The sequence below is a fragment of the Rana temporaria genome, chromosome 8 (genome assembly GCF_905171775.1).
Source record: "Rana temporaria chromosome 8, aRanTem1.1, whole genome shotgun sequence".
In the NCBI taxonomy this organism is placed as follows: Eukaryota; Metazoa; Chordata; class Amphibia; order Anura; family Ranidae; genus Rana; species Rana temporaria.
This window is the reverse complement of record NC_053496.1, coordinates 83258757-83275528: the sequence shown is the minus strand read 5'-3', so window position 1 is coordinate 83275528 and position 16772 is coordinate 83258757. Positions and strand designations below refer to the sequence as shown.

General features: G+C 48.9%; 1 non-coding gene across 1 annotated transcript; it reads right to left on the bottom strand.

The window, feature by feature from the left end:
• Window positions 1-2880: 2880 nt before the first annotated feature.
• LOC120912463 lies at window positions 2881-3051 on the bottom strand. The gene has a single exon (XR_005743067.1). It is a non-coding gene; the product is annotated as a U1 spliceosomal RNA (small nuclear RNA).
• Window positions 3052-16772: the final 13721 nt, after the last annotated feature.

The window sequence follows — 16772 nt, the reverse complement described above, 5'->3', positions numbered from 1 at the left end:
TGGGGCTGCATGAGTGCTGCCGGCACTGGGGAGCTACAGTTCATTGAGGGAACCATGAATGCCAATATGTACTGTGACATACTGAAGCAGAGCATGATCCCCTCGCTTCAGAGACTGGGCCGCAGGGCAATATTCCAACAGGCTAACCACCCCAAACACACCTCCAAGACGACCACTGCCTTGCTAAAGAAGCTGTGGGTAAATGTGATGGACTGAAACGAAAGGTGGAGGAGCGTAAGGTCTCTAACATCCAGCATCTTCGTGATATCGTAATGGAAGAGGAATCCAGTAGCAACCAGTGAAGCTCTGGTGAACTCCATGCCCAAGAGGGTTAGGGCATTGCTGGAAAACAATGGTGGCCACACAAAATATTGACACTTTTGGACATTTTCACTTAGGGGTGTACTCACTTTTGTTGCCAGCGGTATAGACAATAATGGCTGAGTTATTAATGTTGAGTTATTTTGAGGGGACAGCAAATGTACACTGTTATACAAGCTGTACACTCACTACTTTACATTGTAGCAAAGTGTCATTTCTTCAGTGTTGTCACATGAAAACATATAATAAAATATTTACAAAAATGTGAGGGTGTACTCACTTTTGTGAGATACTGTATGTATCGCTGGGCAGCCAAAGTTTCTTTAGACTTAGCTTTCAAAGAAGCTCTCAGTTCCCACTAACAATTGGAAGACCAGCTCCTGATCATGTGACCACTGTGACTGCCAATAATCTTGATCCTTCCGGCCCCCTGGGTGTTGAGCTCATTAAAGATCATTAAAGGGATGCAGGACTGGGCTGGAAGGGGTTAAATAGATTGAGAAAGGCTGGTATATTCACTTGATCGATGCTTAAGGCTGGGTTCACACTTATGCAAATTGGATGCAACTTTCTCCGCATCCAATTCGCATGACAGGAGAGTGTGCCCAGTTCACACACCTCTGCGGCAAATTACAAATTGTCCAAATTCAGGCAATAATTTGGGCCATATTCATCTCTGAAACGCAGAACAGGGATGTAACGGACCCTTGCTGTGAGCTGCATGCGATTTAGGTGTGACCCCAGCCTGAATGTATGGAATTTCTGGAGATTGCAGAAGGTAGGTGACAGTTCAAGGATCAGGGAATATACTTCATTACTCAAGAACAAACACACTACAGATAGGAATGGCAGATAAAAATAATTAAAGACTGACAAAAGAGAAGTCAGGGTGTTAGAGGTAATTATTAGTAAACGGCTCTTTACCTTCCATGGATGAACAAATACTTTTCGCTTCCCTGAGACTTTCCAACAGCAAACATCTCTGTTACCAATATATTGGTGCAGTGATGGATGTCGGAGGTCATTCAAATGCACAGGGAAATCTTTTTGGAAGATATTTCCATAAATGCACACTAAAAGACTCATATCGCCCAAGCATGCATGCTTATTATAGCAATGAGGGTGAAGAACAGGAGGATGTTCCTACTCCTAGTTCTATTTCTGAACTACAGTAATGAGCCTGTATGGGGTAGTGGGGTGATGGCAGACCTTCCTCCATGTTCCCCATTTACTTATTGGGTGTCAAATTCGGGTCACATGAGAGGACTACCCTGGGGGTGGGTTCTTCAGGGCTACGCTAGGCATCCTCACAGATGGGGTACCTTTGCTTTTGTGCCATTTCCATCGATGCCCTGGGACAAGGCTGAGGCCATCATGGGGGGGAATACTTAACCTTACGGCAGGCTTCCACTCTCAGAGATGAACATGTACATCGAGTAAACTTTTTTTTTTAAAAGCCTTTGGCGTGTGAACACACCTAAAAAACTCCACCCGGTGCAGAAAAAATGTGCACACACATAAAGAGTGTTCACAAAAACGTGCAGACGGGTGCAATGTCAAGTGGTCCTCCTGTGAAGAAAGGACCCAAAACCCTGATCCCCCGGGGCGTTAGGCTCCAGACGGGGACTGAGGTACTGTGGTCCGAGCAACCAAAGCCGGCACGGACCCAACTTCCTCGGAGGGACTGCCGAAACAGAACCCTCCCAGTACTAGGTGGGGCTCCCCCGAAGGGAGACCCCATGAGAGCAGGCGAACTAAGCCAGAAGGCCATGTCCACCCACTCCCAAGACGTTCAGGGCTGGCCCGAGGACCGGCACCCTACTGATTACACAGTGAGACAAAACTTGCACAAACAAAAAAAGACAAAAACGTGACAAAACATAGGCAATAAATTAAATAAAGTGGGGGAAAGGGATAGTGAAGAGGAGAGTGAAAGAAGTGGTCATTGTGTTCAATAATGACCAGGCCCTCTGGCCAGGAATAAACAATTCCTCCGGTCCTAGCCAAAAGGCCCGGCCCAGGAGGCAGGTGCTAAAAAAAGTGTGTAGCTGGTGCAGTGACCGTGGTATCTTTAAATCAAAGTGTCCCTCACACACAGTGATTCTCAGATACCCCTGGACTGCCACTCCAGGGGTACATGCACCATAGGCTTTTCGTTCCAAATCTAACCCCCCGACCGGCCAGTGCAGCCCTCCACCCCTGCCAGACAGAGAGTCCTTCAAGGTTTTCTTGGGGAGAGCTGCCGCTCCAGTTAGCAGCCTCCACCAATACTAGCCTTTCCAGACCCCCCGTCAACCCAGCGGATTTGCATGGTCCTGTCCAGTCTCATCCCAGGGCATTACCAGCTCCTCCAACCGGATCGCTGACAGAGATAGCACTTACATCAGCCGGCCAGAAGGCCAGACTAGAACTCGGCAAAAAGACCAGACCAAGTGCAGCCACCCGACCATTGGCCGGCCCCCAGTATCTATTGGGCAGCTCGGCATAGCCCCTGCTGAAACTACCCTTCCAGGTGCAATGACGTCATTGAATTGCATCCACCCTCCCAACGGAGGTGCTTCAGCGCTCCTCTGACAACTGATAAGAACAGATACTACACTTGATCTTAGCCAAAAGGCCGAGAAGCGGCAGGGAAGACACCACGACCAGCACGGCCAGAGTGCAATGGCCGAGCCTCGCCCTGGGAGAACCACCTTCATGATCATGGTGTCTCCCCTGCCAGGTAAGTATGTACATCGAGTAAACTTGCATAACAAAGGTATTCTAACTCTCGGGTCCCTGTGTAAATTTACACCGCTCACTGTAGCTTGCATTGAGGAGGGACATGTTGAACTTATGTCTAGACATGTGCAATTAGTTTCTGTCCAAATCTAAACGGACGCATTTTTGGCTGCTCGCATATTCGGATGTATCCGAATGTCCAAATAACAATAGTAAGGAATTTCGTTAAAAAATTATCGACCAGTCTGAATTTTGTGTGAAGAATAGCTGGTTGTTAAGGAGTGGGCCAGGAAGCCTGCCACAATGTCCTTAACAACCAATGATCCTGCTGACAGCTGAAATGTAAACAAAAGAATGCCTGTGTTCTGTTGCGAAGTGCCCCCCACCCCCCCATCGACTAGTGTCTGGGATGAACTGCGCATGCGCCGTATGTCATAGCACAAGAGCTGATTTAACGATCAGCTGGGCTGACCTAACCATGGCGAATGCGCACACTGTAGGAGGTATCTCTCGTGGAAGATACCATTTCACGGCCACAATTAAAACCTATACAAACAGCAGGGGGGGACCATAGTTCTCAGATTGTGCCTCGCTGTTCGCGGGCGGCTTTACAGTATGCTGATGGTCCGGTTTTGTCTGTGTTGCAGGGTGGGTTTGCTGTTGTTGAACGGACGAATGAGTAGGGGAAATAGGTACCCCATAATCATTCACATGGGGGGTGGGATCTGGCGGCCCCCTTGTTAAACATCAATATGGGAGCAAGGTGCATTGAGGGGGAGCCCTCCGTCCCCAAAGCACCCCTCCCATGTTGAGTGCATGTGGCCTGGTATGGTTTAGGGGCGGGGGGGGGCACTCGCTCGGACAGCTTGTGGAAGGAACACAGGCAACATATTCCTCATTGCTAGAGGCTGTCCCATCTTACATAGATAAACGCTACCTACAGGTTGCTTTAACTGACTATAGACTTCTGTTGCCCAAGGTACTCACATGGAATACTGCACCAGGAGGACACTTTTAAGTTCTGACATACTCCAATGTGCCTAGTGACCCACAAGCTGGAGACTATGTGTGGTGCAATAACTTGCATTACACTTCAGACCAAGCAGAAGGCAAAGGTGAAATTTTTACTTTAAAAAGGTCCATGCTGGTGTCCTCAGAAGGACTACAGGTCTCACTAGGGTTGCCACCTGTACGGGAATGACAGTACGGGTCTTGACACTTGTGCCCGGGTTTCTATCCTCCTGAAACCCGGACACAGCAGTATACCTCCAGTCCCAGCCAGTGTGGGAACTAGGTGGGGGGTCCATACCTCCAGTCCACATCCCCTCCTATATCTTTCGAAGCAGTGCTGCTAATTAATTCTGAAGGCTGCGGCTCCACCGCTGAGTGCTCTCTCTCTCTCTCTCCCTAGTATCCTTCAGTGCAGGCTGATAAATAGTGCTGGCAGACAAGGGCACAGACTGGTGCAGTAGAGAAGATGTGTGGCTGCCGTTGCCGGGTCAGAGCGGAGCAGGGCATTGCAAGAGACAAACACATGGTCAGTGTTGGGGGTTCTCAGTAAGGCTCCATTCACACCTAGGCGTATTTACGCCTGAAGCGCGATGCCGCAGCAGCCCCTAATACGCTGGAGGGGTGATTTTATATTGCCCTCTATGGAGATGGTTCACATCTCCACGCCGAACGCCGAAACACCGTACGCCTGAAGCTCAAAACAAGTCCCGGACCCTTTTTTTCAGGCGGCTTCGGCGTTCGGCATAGGAGATGTGGACCTGTGGGTTAAATAGGGGTTAAAATCACAGTGTTTTGTCGCCGCAAATCGCGGTACAAAACGCCGCAATTCGCGGTACAAAACGCCGCAATTCGCGGGACAAAACACCGCGATTAGGTGTGAATGCAGCCTAATAGTGGAGGGAGCAGTGTGGTGGGGGAAGTTTAGGTGCAGGGAATTCGGGTAGCTCAACAGGCTTCAGCAACCGTTTCTGCCTCTTCCCACAGTGGTTGATTCCAGACAGGATGAGTGGAATGGGTTGTTTTTAGCTTCCTCCTCCATCTGTCACCTGGGATTTCTCTGGTCCTAGCAGTGGGTAAGCGGGTGTTCCTGGCAGCTTCCTAGATATTGCTCCTTCTCACTAAATGAGAAGCTTCATCTGTCTATCAGCCTGAGCTCTCCTCCACCTCTCTGGCTGCGTGACCTAACTATCCAGCACTTTTTCACTCATGCCGCGTACACAAGGTCGTTTTTTGTGATGAAAAAAAACGTCATTTTTAAAAACGTCATTTAAAATGACCGTGTGTGGGGTAAACGTTGTTTTATGTCTTCTGAAAAACGAAAAAAAATAAATCGCGAACATGCTTCAATTTTTTATGTCGTTTTTAAACCCGCGCATGCTCAGAAGCAAGTTATGACGCGAGCTTGAATGGAACAGAGTGCCGCCGTACGTGCTAAACGTAACCACGCTTTGCTAGAGCATTTTGAAAAAAGGATGGTGTGTAGGCAACGTCGTTTTTTAAAATGAAGTTTGAAAAACGTCGTTTTTTTTTCATGAGAAAAAACAATGTTTTTTACAAGACAAAAAACGACCGTCTGTACGGGGCATTCGTTTCAGACAACTGTTCTCTAAAAGGATACATTGAGATTGTTTGTTTGTTTTTCTAAGGATACAATGTTTTACAATAAACCAATCTACTCGATCTGTCACTGCCATCCTGCAAGCTGAGCTAGAGCCATTACACAGGTTAGATCCATCTCATGGATCGTGCCAGACAGATTTCTTCTGATGGGCTGTGTGGGACTCAACAGGTGATTTAGTTGCTCACTGTGGACACTAGCATTACTGACTTTATTATTTATACCAGGACTTTGATGGGCTTCTAGGGTATGTTCTTTCTGCTGTTCTTTTTTTTTTTTGTAGAATTCTGGAACTTGTAGTACATTCTAGCTGTGTGTGTATAGTAGGAGTCTGCTCCCATTCCCCCATGTCTCTTAAGCCGCGTACACACGATAGGTTAACCGAGAGCACAACGATCTGAAGGACCGTTTTCATCGGTCAAAACCGATCGTGTGTGGGGCCCATAGGGTTTTTAACCATCGGTTAAAAAATAAGCAAATTTGTTTTAAAATTTAACCGATGGATTGATAACCGATAGGTCAAAACCGATCGTTAGTATGCAAAACCATTGGTTAAAAACCCGCGCATGCTCAGAATCAAGTCGACGCATGCTTGGAAGCATTGAACTTCATTTTTTTCAGCACGTCGTTGTGTTTTACGCCACCGCGTTCTGATACGATCGTTTTTTTAACTGATGGTGTGTAGGCACGACTGACCATCAGTCAGTCTCATAGGTTAACCTAAGACAACTGTCCTTCAGACCGTTCTCATCGGTTTGACCGATCGTGTGTATGCGGCTTTAGTGTCTGGTGTAGGAGGTGGGGGGCCTGGGTGCATGGTGGCCATTATAGATTTGCTGTATGTATATACATGTGCTGGGATAAATACTTGGCACAGGACAAGCCATTACTGGCCACATCAGACCTCATGGGGAGAGCCCCAATGCCCTTTTAAGCCCTTTTCACAGTTAACACAGTTGGTCACACCCACTGTTCGCCATGGCACGATATGAGTGCCACATTACTACTTCCCTGGGGCACACAGGTATTTTACAGTCCCATGATACATACTACAAAAAAAAAGCTAGTGTGTGTTCAGGTTTGGCTCGACGAAAAGGTGGCAACCCTATCTCAGTCGCTTCATAGATGTTTGCAGGCTCCGCACAGCAGGCATACTTCAGCAATGACAGATAGCAGAGAGCCAAGCACAGCCCCTCCAGGCAGATGGTATGCTGGAGGAGCAGGTAACTTACTGGTAGCTGTCAGCCATTCCTTCTCCCATGTGGCTGGACTTATCTGGGCAGAGCTCACTCCTGATTTTATATGCACAGGGAGGGGGGTGCAAAGCTCACCAGATGCCCTCCAAAAACAGAGACCTGGTAAATAAGTTAGCCCTTTCCCTCCCTGCCGGGCAGCAGCAAGCTAGCATTTTACAAATCTGTTTGCAAGCCCAACACATCCAACATTACTGATCAATTATTCTGTGAAAATCTTTCGGCCAAGCTGTGTCTGTAGTAGATGTAGAGTGCCGAAAGACTGCACTTACATCCCAATTCAGTGTTAACCAGATAACCATCTGGCTGTCTAAAAGTTTCCGTAGTCCCCAGGTTAGACCAGTTGATATTTTTTCCCAAAAACAGTCACTAGGATTGTCTCTTGATGCCAATTGGCAGAGAAGATGTTTGCTTGATACTGTTTCTACTAGTCCGCATTAAAGTGATATTAAACCCTCCGTTTTTAAGCACTTTCAACAGCTGATTTAATCTCTTACGAAGTATGCAGATTTTTTCTCTTTTAATCCTTGCCTATATTCAAGTTCAAGCTGGTGCCATTATCACTGCCCAAGGTTTTCTGTGTTAGGCCCCTTTAACACGGACGGATAGAATGGTGATTTCAGCTGCGGATTTTACCGCAGCTAGAAGCACACAATGCTTTCCTATGACACCCTTCACACATTGCGGTTACCTGCGGTTTTGTGCAAATAGAAAAAATAGAATTGAATGTGTACAGGTGCGATCTGGCGCAGCTATCGGCACATAACCGCAGGTAATCGCAGTGCACTGTGTCAGCTGCGTTTGGTATGAATCTTCAGGGGGAACCCCACACCAAATTGCAAATAAAAAACCGGCATGGGTTCCCCTCCAAGAGCATACCAGGCCCTTGGGTCTACTATGGATTTTAAGGGGAATCTGCGTACAACGAAAAAACGGCGTGGGGTCCCCCCCAAAATCTCTACCAGACCCTTATCCGAGCACGCAGCCCGGCCGGTCAGGAAAGGGGGTGGGGACGAGCGAGTGCCCCTCCATCCTTAACCGTACCAGAACGCATGCCCTCAACATGGGGGGGTAGGTGCTTTGAGGCAGGGGGCGTCCTGCGGCCCCCCCACCCCAAAGCACCCTGTCCCAATGTTGATGAGGTTAGGGCCTCTTCCCGACAACCCTGGCCATTGGTTGTCGGGGTCTGCGGGCGGGGAGCTTATCAGAATCTGGGAGCCCCCTTTAATAAGGGGGCCCCCAGATCTCAGCCCCCCACCCTTGGTGAATGACTATGGGTTACATCGTACCCCTACCCATTCACCTGGAGGGGAAAAAAAAACACACTACACAGGTTTTTAAAGTAATTTATTAGTCAGCTTCGGGGGTCTTCTTCCAACTTCTCCGCTCTTTCGGGGGGGGGGGGGCGTTCTGCCGGGGCCCCGTTTTCTTTTTTTAAGCTCTTTTACAAGCACAGTGCTTGGTATAGGCAGGGATCCAAGTCGGATCCCCGTTCAATATCGTGCCACGGCTAAACGCAACCGCAGCCAATCGCACTGTACAAATGAACTAAGGTTGGGTTTCCCTACATTGTGCAAATATAGAAATATATGTAGCATGTAAGTAAAGTACTCCCTTTCTCCTCCTTCCTCCCCCTTTTCCAAGTTAAAAGGCTGACTCCAGACTGCACTGTCCACTGTTAAAGTGGGAGTAAACTACCTTGTGTAGCACCCTCTAGGAAGGTAGGTGCTAGAGATAGGATTTGTAGGTTAGGTAGATTTAGGCAGGCCTGGCTAGCAGCCAGGCCTGTTTGATTCGATCTTGTCTGGGCTGGGAGTGGCTCAGGACACCAGCTGGTGACTCACATGCAGCATCACTGAGACCTCCCTCTTCTTTGCAGAACGTTCTGGGAAGAGAGGAGAAGAGTTTGAGCTGCCTGTGGTGTTTGAGAATGGCCTGACCAATCCCCAACCTGGATTGGCAGGGGGAAGGCCTCCTTAAATACCCAGGGTCAGCCTAGCAAGAGAGGAGTTGTTGGGTGGAAGTGCTGAAGTGAGAGAGTGCTGAGGCTGTTAGGGCCTTTGGTGGAGGTCTCCAGTCTGAGGGGGGTTACCTTGGCCCTGGGCATGGGTGCAGTCGGGACCAACTTCAAGAACACGTGAAGAGGTCCTGGACCGGAGGTACAAGAGAGAGCAAAGAGAGGACAACTGGAGATTGCACTGCTTAGAGACTCCAGGGAGGAAAACTAGTCACATCAGGAGGACTGGGGAGGCATGCCCTACAGGACTGGGAGATTGCAGTCTGAGATGGGTGCAGAACCAGAAGTGTGGACTGTGGTGGAAGGGGCAGTGGCGAGAGGCAGCTGCAACCAGGAGGTCTGGCAGGCCTGAAGATGGGTTACTGGGCTCAGTAGCCGCATGTAGGACAGCTAGCACCAGAGACTTTATATTTTGCTACACTATAGCGGTCCGAGGTCCCTGCCTGCAAAGGGCAATTGCTAAGGCCTGGCTGAGTCAGAGTCAGGCCTAACCACTTTGTGATGAGGGTTTAATACAGTACCTTGTAATAGTTGTTAGAGGTTACAACAAGAGAACTAAGAATGCTTTTGCCTGGCATTGCAAAAAGCAATTGCATTATTCAACCCAACAGTATGTACTGTATAACCAAAATAAATACTGGACTTACTGATCCTTTAAAGGAGAAAGTTTTAGAAAGCTAAACAATGTGAAATGGGTTGCATGGAAGCTGCCATTCCACTTATCCCAGACATAATAATAGTTCCATAGCACTGCATTTTGTTTAGCTGTACAATAAATAGGTTGTGGTCTGGAATCAGTATGCAGGCCAGGAATCAACAAATAGTAATAATAAAAAAATCTTTTTGTCCAGCAGATGGAGCTCTTTGATGGCAGAAATTGCAATGAATTACAAGAATGATTTCATATTAATTTAGAAAATATTACAAAGAGACTTTCATGGTACTGAATTGAATTTACAATATATACTGTTAAAAAATATATTGTGAATTTCTATATCTTCATAAAAAAATTAAATAACAAAATTAATTTTCATTCTAGTCTTTCTGTTGCATATATTTTACCCTCCTGCTCTGACCCACCAAACATATATTACAAATAGCTGGTGTAATTGTCATTCAAACACACAAATTGGTTTTCTACATTCGAGATGGTGATCCAGAAAGAAGAGCGTAGCGTAAATCGGCCGGCGTAAGCCCGCCTAATTCAAATTTGGATCAGGGGGGCGTGTTTTATGCAAAACGACTGTGACCCGTCGTGATTGACATTTTTTCGGAACAGCGCATGCGCCGTCCGTGGAATTTCCCAGTGTGCATTGCTCCAAAGTACGCCGCATTGGTTTCGACGTGAACGTAAATGACGTCCAGCCCCATTCACGGACGACTTACGCAAACGACGTAACTTTTTCAAATTTCGACGTGGGAACGACGGCCATACTTAACATTGGCTGCGCCTCATATAGCAGGGGCAACTTTACGCCGGGAAAAGCCTAACGTAAACATCGTAACTTTACTGCGCCGGCCGCGCGTACGTTCGGGAATTTGCGTATCTAGCTAATTTGCATACTCGACGCGGAATTCGACGGAAGCGCCACCTAGCGGTCAAAAAAAATGCAGTTAAGATCCTGTCGGATCTAATGGATATCTATGCGTAACTGATTCTAAGAATCAGGCGCATAGATACGACGGCGCAACTCAGAGATACGACGGCGTATCTGGAGATACGCCGTCATATCTCGGTTGTGAATCTGGGCCTCAGAGACATAGAACAGTCCACTTTGTTTTTTATTTTTTTGCTTTATTGAGGGGATTGAACTTGGATGGAGTAATGGAAATATGGGATGCCAAGGATAATTGGTAGAACTTGCTTGGGACAACTATATACAGTCCGGTATATACTCTCCATTAGGGCCAGTGCTACCAATAGGCAAACTAGGCAGCCACCTAGGGCACACTGCTGCTTAGGGCTCCTGGCCACTGGTGTTCCTACTCTCTTCTCTCTGCAGCAAGCAACTAAGTTTCAGCAGAGAGGACTGTGTCTGTGTCCCGACTCCCGAATGAATGGAAGCAATTAAACATTCATTGATGGGCGCTGGTGAGGCTGCATTTGATGCTCGTGGTGAGACTGCATTTGATGAGCGCTGGTGAGGCTGGATTGATGGGTGCTGGTAATAGCTGCATTGGGTGGGTGCTTCATTAAAAAGGTGGGGTATACATGGGCAGAGCAAAGAGGGTGGAGTCAGGGGTGGAGCCAAGGGGGACCATACATTCTTGAAAGTGGTCCCGACTGCACCCAAGCCCAGGTCCAAGGTCACTACCCCAGACTGGGGAGCTACCTTTTATTTAAGAGCATCCGAGTTGCCAGATTCCTGATTCAAGAGTTTTACCTATGGGACCTGAAAGCCCTGGCTAGAGCACCGGATTACAGTTCATGGACTTCCACATTGGCAGTAGAGCTGGGGTAACAATTTGTTTTCTCAAATTGTCCCCAATGGTACACGGACAGCAAATATTAACCTGGCTGGAGTTTTATTCTGTTCCTACTCAAGCCAACATAAAAAAACAAACCAAAGACAAAATACTATTTGCATACACATTAACTACTACTTGCCGACCAGCCGCCGCAGCTATACGTCGAGCTTTCGAAGCGGCCACTAGGGCCGCGTGCACGCCACCGGAGGCACGCGCACCCCCCGCTCGTCCCAGACTCCCGTGCGTGTGCCCGGCGGGTGCGATTGCCGCCGGGCACCCGCGATTGCTCGTTACAGAGCGAGGACCGGGAGCTGTCCCCTATTTTGTAAACACTATAACTTTTGTGCAAACCAATCAATAAACGTTTATTGCGATTATTTTTTACAAAAAATATGTAGAAGAATACGTATCGGCCTAAACTGAGGAAAAAAAATGTTTTTTTATATATTTTTGGGGGATATTTATTATAGCAAAAAGTAAAAAATATTATTTTTTTTCAAAATTGTCGCTCTATTTTTGTTTATAGCGCAAAAACTAAAAACCGCAGAGGTGATCAAATACCACCAAAAGAAAGCTCTATTTGTGGGAAAAAAAGGACGCCAATTTTGTTTGGGAGCCACGTCGCACGACTGCGCAATTGTCAGTTAAAGCGACGCAGTGCTGAATTCGCAAAAAGTGCTCTGGTCTTTGACCAACAATATGGTCCGGGGGTTAAGTGGTTAAACTGCAAAAAAGTTTTATTTGCTCAGAAGTCCTAGAAGAATATCTAGTGCAGAACAAGTATTCATTCCTTTTCGTTTTATCATTTTTACGTTTTCTTAATAGTCAGCAGTTGACTTTTAATTACCGTTTACTCCATTGCTGGTTCTAACGTTCTAAGCATGTTTTCTTGTTTTGAAAAGAGAGCAGACTATGTCAGGATTCGAAGATGTTGTCTTAGAGAAAGCTTCCCACACCTGTGAAAACATGCTTGTTATCAAGCCATCGGGCCAGTGGTCAGCCAACAAAAACAAGGCGGCCACTGCTATTTCACATGAGTTTATAGGTTGACAGCATGCTCCATGGAGGTCACAGTACTTGTATGTGTCATGGAAACAGTCGTTGTCTCTCCTAAATTGAAATCATTGTCATACGGCCAATCATTAACCATGTTTTGTGTCCTAGTGGTAGGTGGTGGAAATGTGGAAGTCTCAATAACTAAACAGAAATGTGTGAGAAATATTAATTTCAGTATCATCAGACCCTTAAAGGGGTTGTAAAGGTACAATTTTTTTTCCCTAAATAGCTTCCTTTACCTTAGTGCAGTCCTCATTCACTTACCCCATCCTTTGAGTTTGCTCTTAAATGTCTTTATTTCTTCTGAGAAATCCTCACTTCCTGTTCTTCTGTCTGTAACTCTACACTGTAATGCAAGGCTTTTTCCCTGGTGTGGAGTGTCGTGCTCGACCCCTCCCCTGGAATACAGGAGAGTCAGGACGCTCTCTACGTTGCAGATAGAGAAAGGAGCTGTGTGTTAGTGAGCGTCCTGACTCTCCTGTAGTCCAAGGGAGGGGTCAAACATGACACTCCACACCAGGGAGAAAACCTTGCATGAGGCCGCGTACACACGGTCGGACAAAACCGATGAGAATGGACCGAGGTTCAGTTTCATCAGTCCAAACCGACCGTGTGTATAGCCCATCGGTCTGTTGTCCTTCGGTCCAAAATTTTAGAACATGCTTCAAAATCGAACCGATGGCCCGCTGCCCGATCGGTCCAAACCGATGGTTAGTACAGAAAGCATCGGTTCAAAACCCGCGCATGCTCAGAATCAAGTCGACGCATGCTTGGAAGCATTGAACTTCGTTTTATTCAGCACGTCGTGTGTTTGACGTCACCGCGTTCTGCCCCGATCATTTTTTGGAACGATGGTGTGTACGCACTTCAGACCATCAGACCACTTCAGTGGTGAACCGATGGAAATGGCCCGTCGGACCATTCTCATCGGTTTGGAACGACCGCGTGTACGGGGCCTTACTGTGTGGAGTTACAGACAGAAGAACAGGAAGTGAGCATTTCTCAGAAGAAATAAGGACATTTAAAAGCAAAATGGAAGGATGAGGTAAGTGAAGGAGGACTGCACTAAGGTAAAGGAAGCTATTTAGGGATTTTTAATTCGGAGGAGCCATGAGGTAATACGCCGCCCAAAAATCCAGCAGCTCCACTGGGGGTAATGCTACACATAGGATGCATTAAAGTGAAAAAACACAAACCTTTACAACACCTTTAAGCCTACCTGCCTTCCATGAGCTCATGAACCTCTCCTTTACCCCCTCATTTTCATTTCTTCGGATCAAGCAGTGCATGTTAGTTGTGGTAATGTGTTTGCTCTATGCACTTTACAAATCCCATCTCGAAAGCGAGCAAGAGAGGGTGGCTATAGTCTTACATACAGTGGCAACATCAATAAGGAACAGGAAGTTCACAGCAGCAAGAGGTTTGGAGGAGGCTGAGAGCAATAGAAGGTGTTTTTAAAATGAAAGTGGAACTGAACAAGTTTTTTAAAGATCCAAGCAGGCAGCTTTTTATTTCAGAAGAGACATGCTATGTCTCTTCTGCAATAACACAAACCTACCTACCTGCCTGCTCACAGTCTTCATTTGAATGGCCAGCACACTTTGGCTGTACTCCCGAGCATATATACAGGATGACGTCACATTACTGGAAGGTGTAGGTGAGTATTCTGGGGGGTTTAGTTTCCCTTTAAGAATACATACGGTACTTGAATAGGATACCAATAAAGGCTTCCACAGTGTCACATCCAATAATTGATTATAGAAAAACTGGAGCAGAGAATATAAATATATCCTCTGTCACCAAAATATATGTGGACTTGGCACACCTCGAGATACATAAGTATAAAATGCTTTACCAGGGGCGGACTGACAACTCATGGGGCCTCCGGGCAATAGGAGATTATGGGGCCCCCGGGCAATAGATTATGGGGCCTCAAGTATACACACACACATACAGTACACATACACAGCAGGGCTCAAAATTTGAAGTCACGAGCCACTAGCGAGGCCTTGAAAGTTACTAGCCACCAGTTGTCCCTCCCAACCCAGGACATCAGAGCGGCTGCGGTGGGGGGGGGGGGGGTATCGATCAGGAACACCGGCTCTGTAACACAGCCTGCATCTCCGTGACACACGGAGGAGGAGAGAGGGAAGGTGAGAGGGAGGGAGAGAGAGGAAGAGCGAGCGAGGGAGGGAGAGAGAGGAAGAGAGAGAGGGCGGGGGGAGAGGAAGAGAGAGATCTCTAGCCCCGTCCCTGTCTGCAGCCCCTCCTGTGTACCAGTCTGCAGTGCCTGTCTGTAGGAAGCTGTGTGTGATGCTTGGTACGGTACCTCATGACAGCAGGATGTTCATGACGGCCAGTAGCAGGCAGGGTCCGTTCTCATTCTGGGTGGGGACAGCATCCTGCTGTGAGGTGGAGTGGTCCCCGGTCATCTTTACCTTCCACCCGTTAACTTTTTTCCGGCCCCAGTCAGCCTGTCCTCCAGTCCTGGAAGGTCTTTAGAGCTCGTCTCCCTCCAGAACTATGGATCCTTGCAAGCCTCGCTGCTCAATTTGCGCGCCAGGCCCGGACTGGGTAAAAAAATAGACTGAGCAGCCCATGATATCGGTGCCTTCCCCGCTCCCCAGCCTGGGACCCCCACAGCAGCCGAAGGGAAAAGAGGGGGGAACCTAGCAGAGCTGCCAGGGGGTGAGGGGGCCAGAAAAGGGAACAGGGTGGCGGAGAGCACAGGAGTGAGGCTGAGAGCAGCAGAGGGGGAAAAGTGTGGAGGGCAAGAGCACTGGGGGGGTGCACTGGCGGGAGTGGAGAGCCTGGCGAATGCAGAGAGAACGGGGAGGTGATGGAGAGCATAGGGGCCAGAGAGCACCGGGGGAGCTGGATAGCACAATGTGGTGGAGAGCATGGGGGGAGCCAGGGAGCACAGGGGGGTGGGGGTTGTTGTAAAGCACTGGGGGGGAGCTGGATAGCATAGTGGGGTGGAGAGCATGGGGGGGAGCCAGGGAGAAAAGTGGGGGGCAGGAAAGCACAAGGAGAAGCTAGAGAGCACAGGGCAAGTTGAAAGCACAGGGGGAGACAGGGAGTGCCACAGGATGGGGGGGGGGGGCCGAAAGCGCCTGGGGAGAACTGGACAGCATAGGGGCAGAGAGCACTGGGGGTGCAGGTAGAACTGAGAGGGGTTAGGGAGCATGTGGGAAGCAGAGAGCTCTGGGGGGCTGGAGAGCAATGTTGGGGGAGCCAGGGAGCACAGGGTTGGAGAGCACTGGGGGGGAGTATGGGGGGGAGACAGGGAAAACCAGAGAGCACTGTGGCGGGGATATCAGTGTGGGGGAGCACAGAGCACTGGGGGGAGGTGAAGAGTTATTCGGGGGGATGACGACTGGACAGCACAGTGAGGGGGGAGAGCCAGGGAGCACAGAGGGGACCAGAGAGCACTAGGGGGGAGCTAAGGAGCAGTGGGGGGGGGGGGGGGGGCGAACTGGACAGCACAGTGGGGGTAGCATGGGGGAGCACAGAGAGGACCAGAGAGCACTGTGGGGGGGGAGCACAGAGGGAGGGGGACTGGACAGCACAGTGGGGGGCAGGGCAGCACAGTGAGTGAGCCAGGGGGCACGGGGCCAGAGAGCACTGGGGAGGAGCCAAGGAGCAGAGGGGGTATGCAGTAGGAACTAGGGAGCACGTTGGCAGTAAAAAGTTGGATAGGAGGAGCTCCGGTGGATGGATCACATCTCGGCGCCTGCTGCAGCCTGGCCGACGGACCAGAGAGAAGGATAGGAGGATGTGCCTGGATAGGAGGAGCAGAGGGGACAGCTGCACACGGAGGAACTGATCTTTCCATATTCCTCCTGCAGCTGCTGAATGACCACTTCTTCGGCGGGCGTTCATTGGCTGCAGAAAAAATATGGAAAGATCAATTCCTCCATGTGCAGCTGTCCCTGCCGCTCCTCCTATCCAGGCACACAGGAGGACGGCACGGCCAGGCACTCACCTTCTCTGCGGTCGGCCAGGCAGCAGCAGGCGCCGGGATGTGATCCATCCACTGGAGCTCCTCCTATCCAGGCACGCAGGAGGAAGGCGGCACGGCCGGGCAATCACATTCATGCTGGGAGGTCGGCCAGGCTTCAGAAGGCGCTCCATCCACCGCAAGCATATATCGATCAGGGAATCCCCCTCCGGCCGCTCTGGTGTCCTGTAACAAAAAAAGCCTGCACTGCCAGAAGCATCAGCGAGGAAGCTGTCAGATTGTTCCAGCCCTGCTCCTTACTCGCCCTGCACTAAATTCCACTCGCCTTTTGCGAGTAGGCGAGTG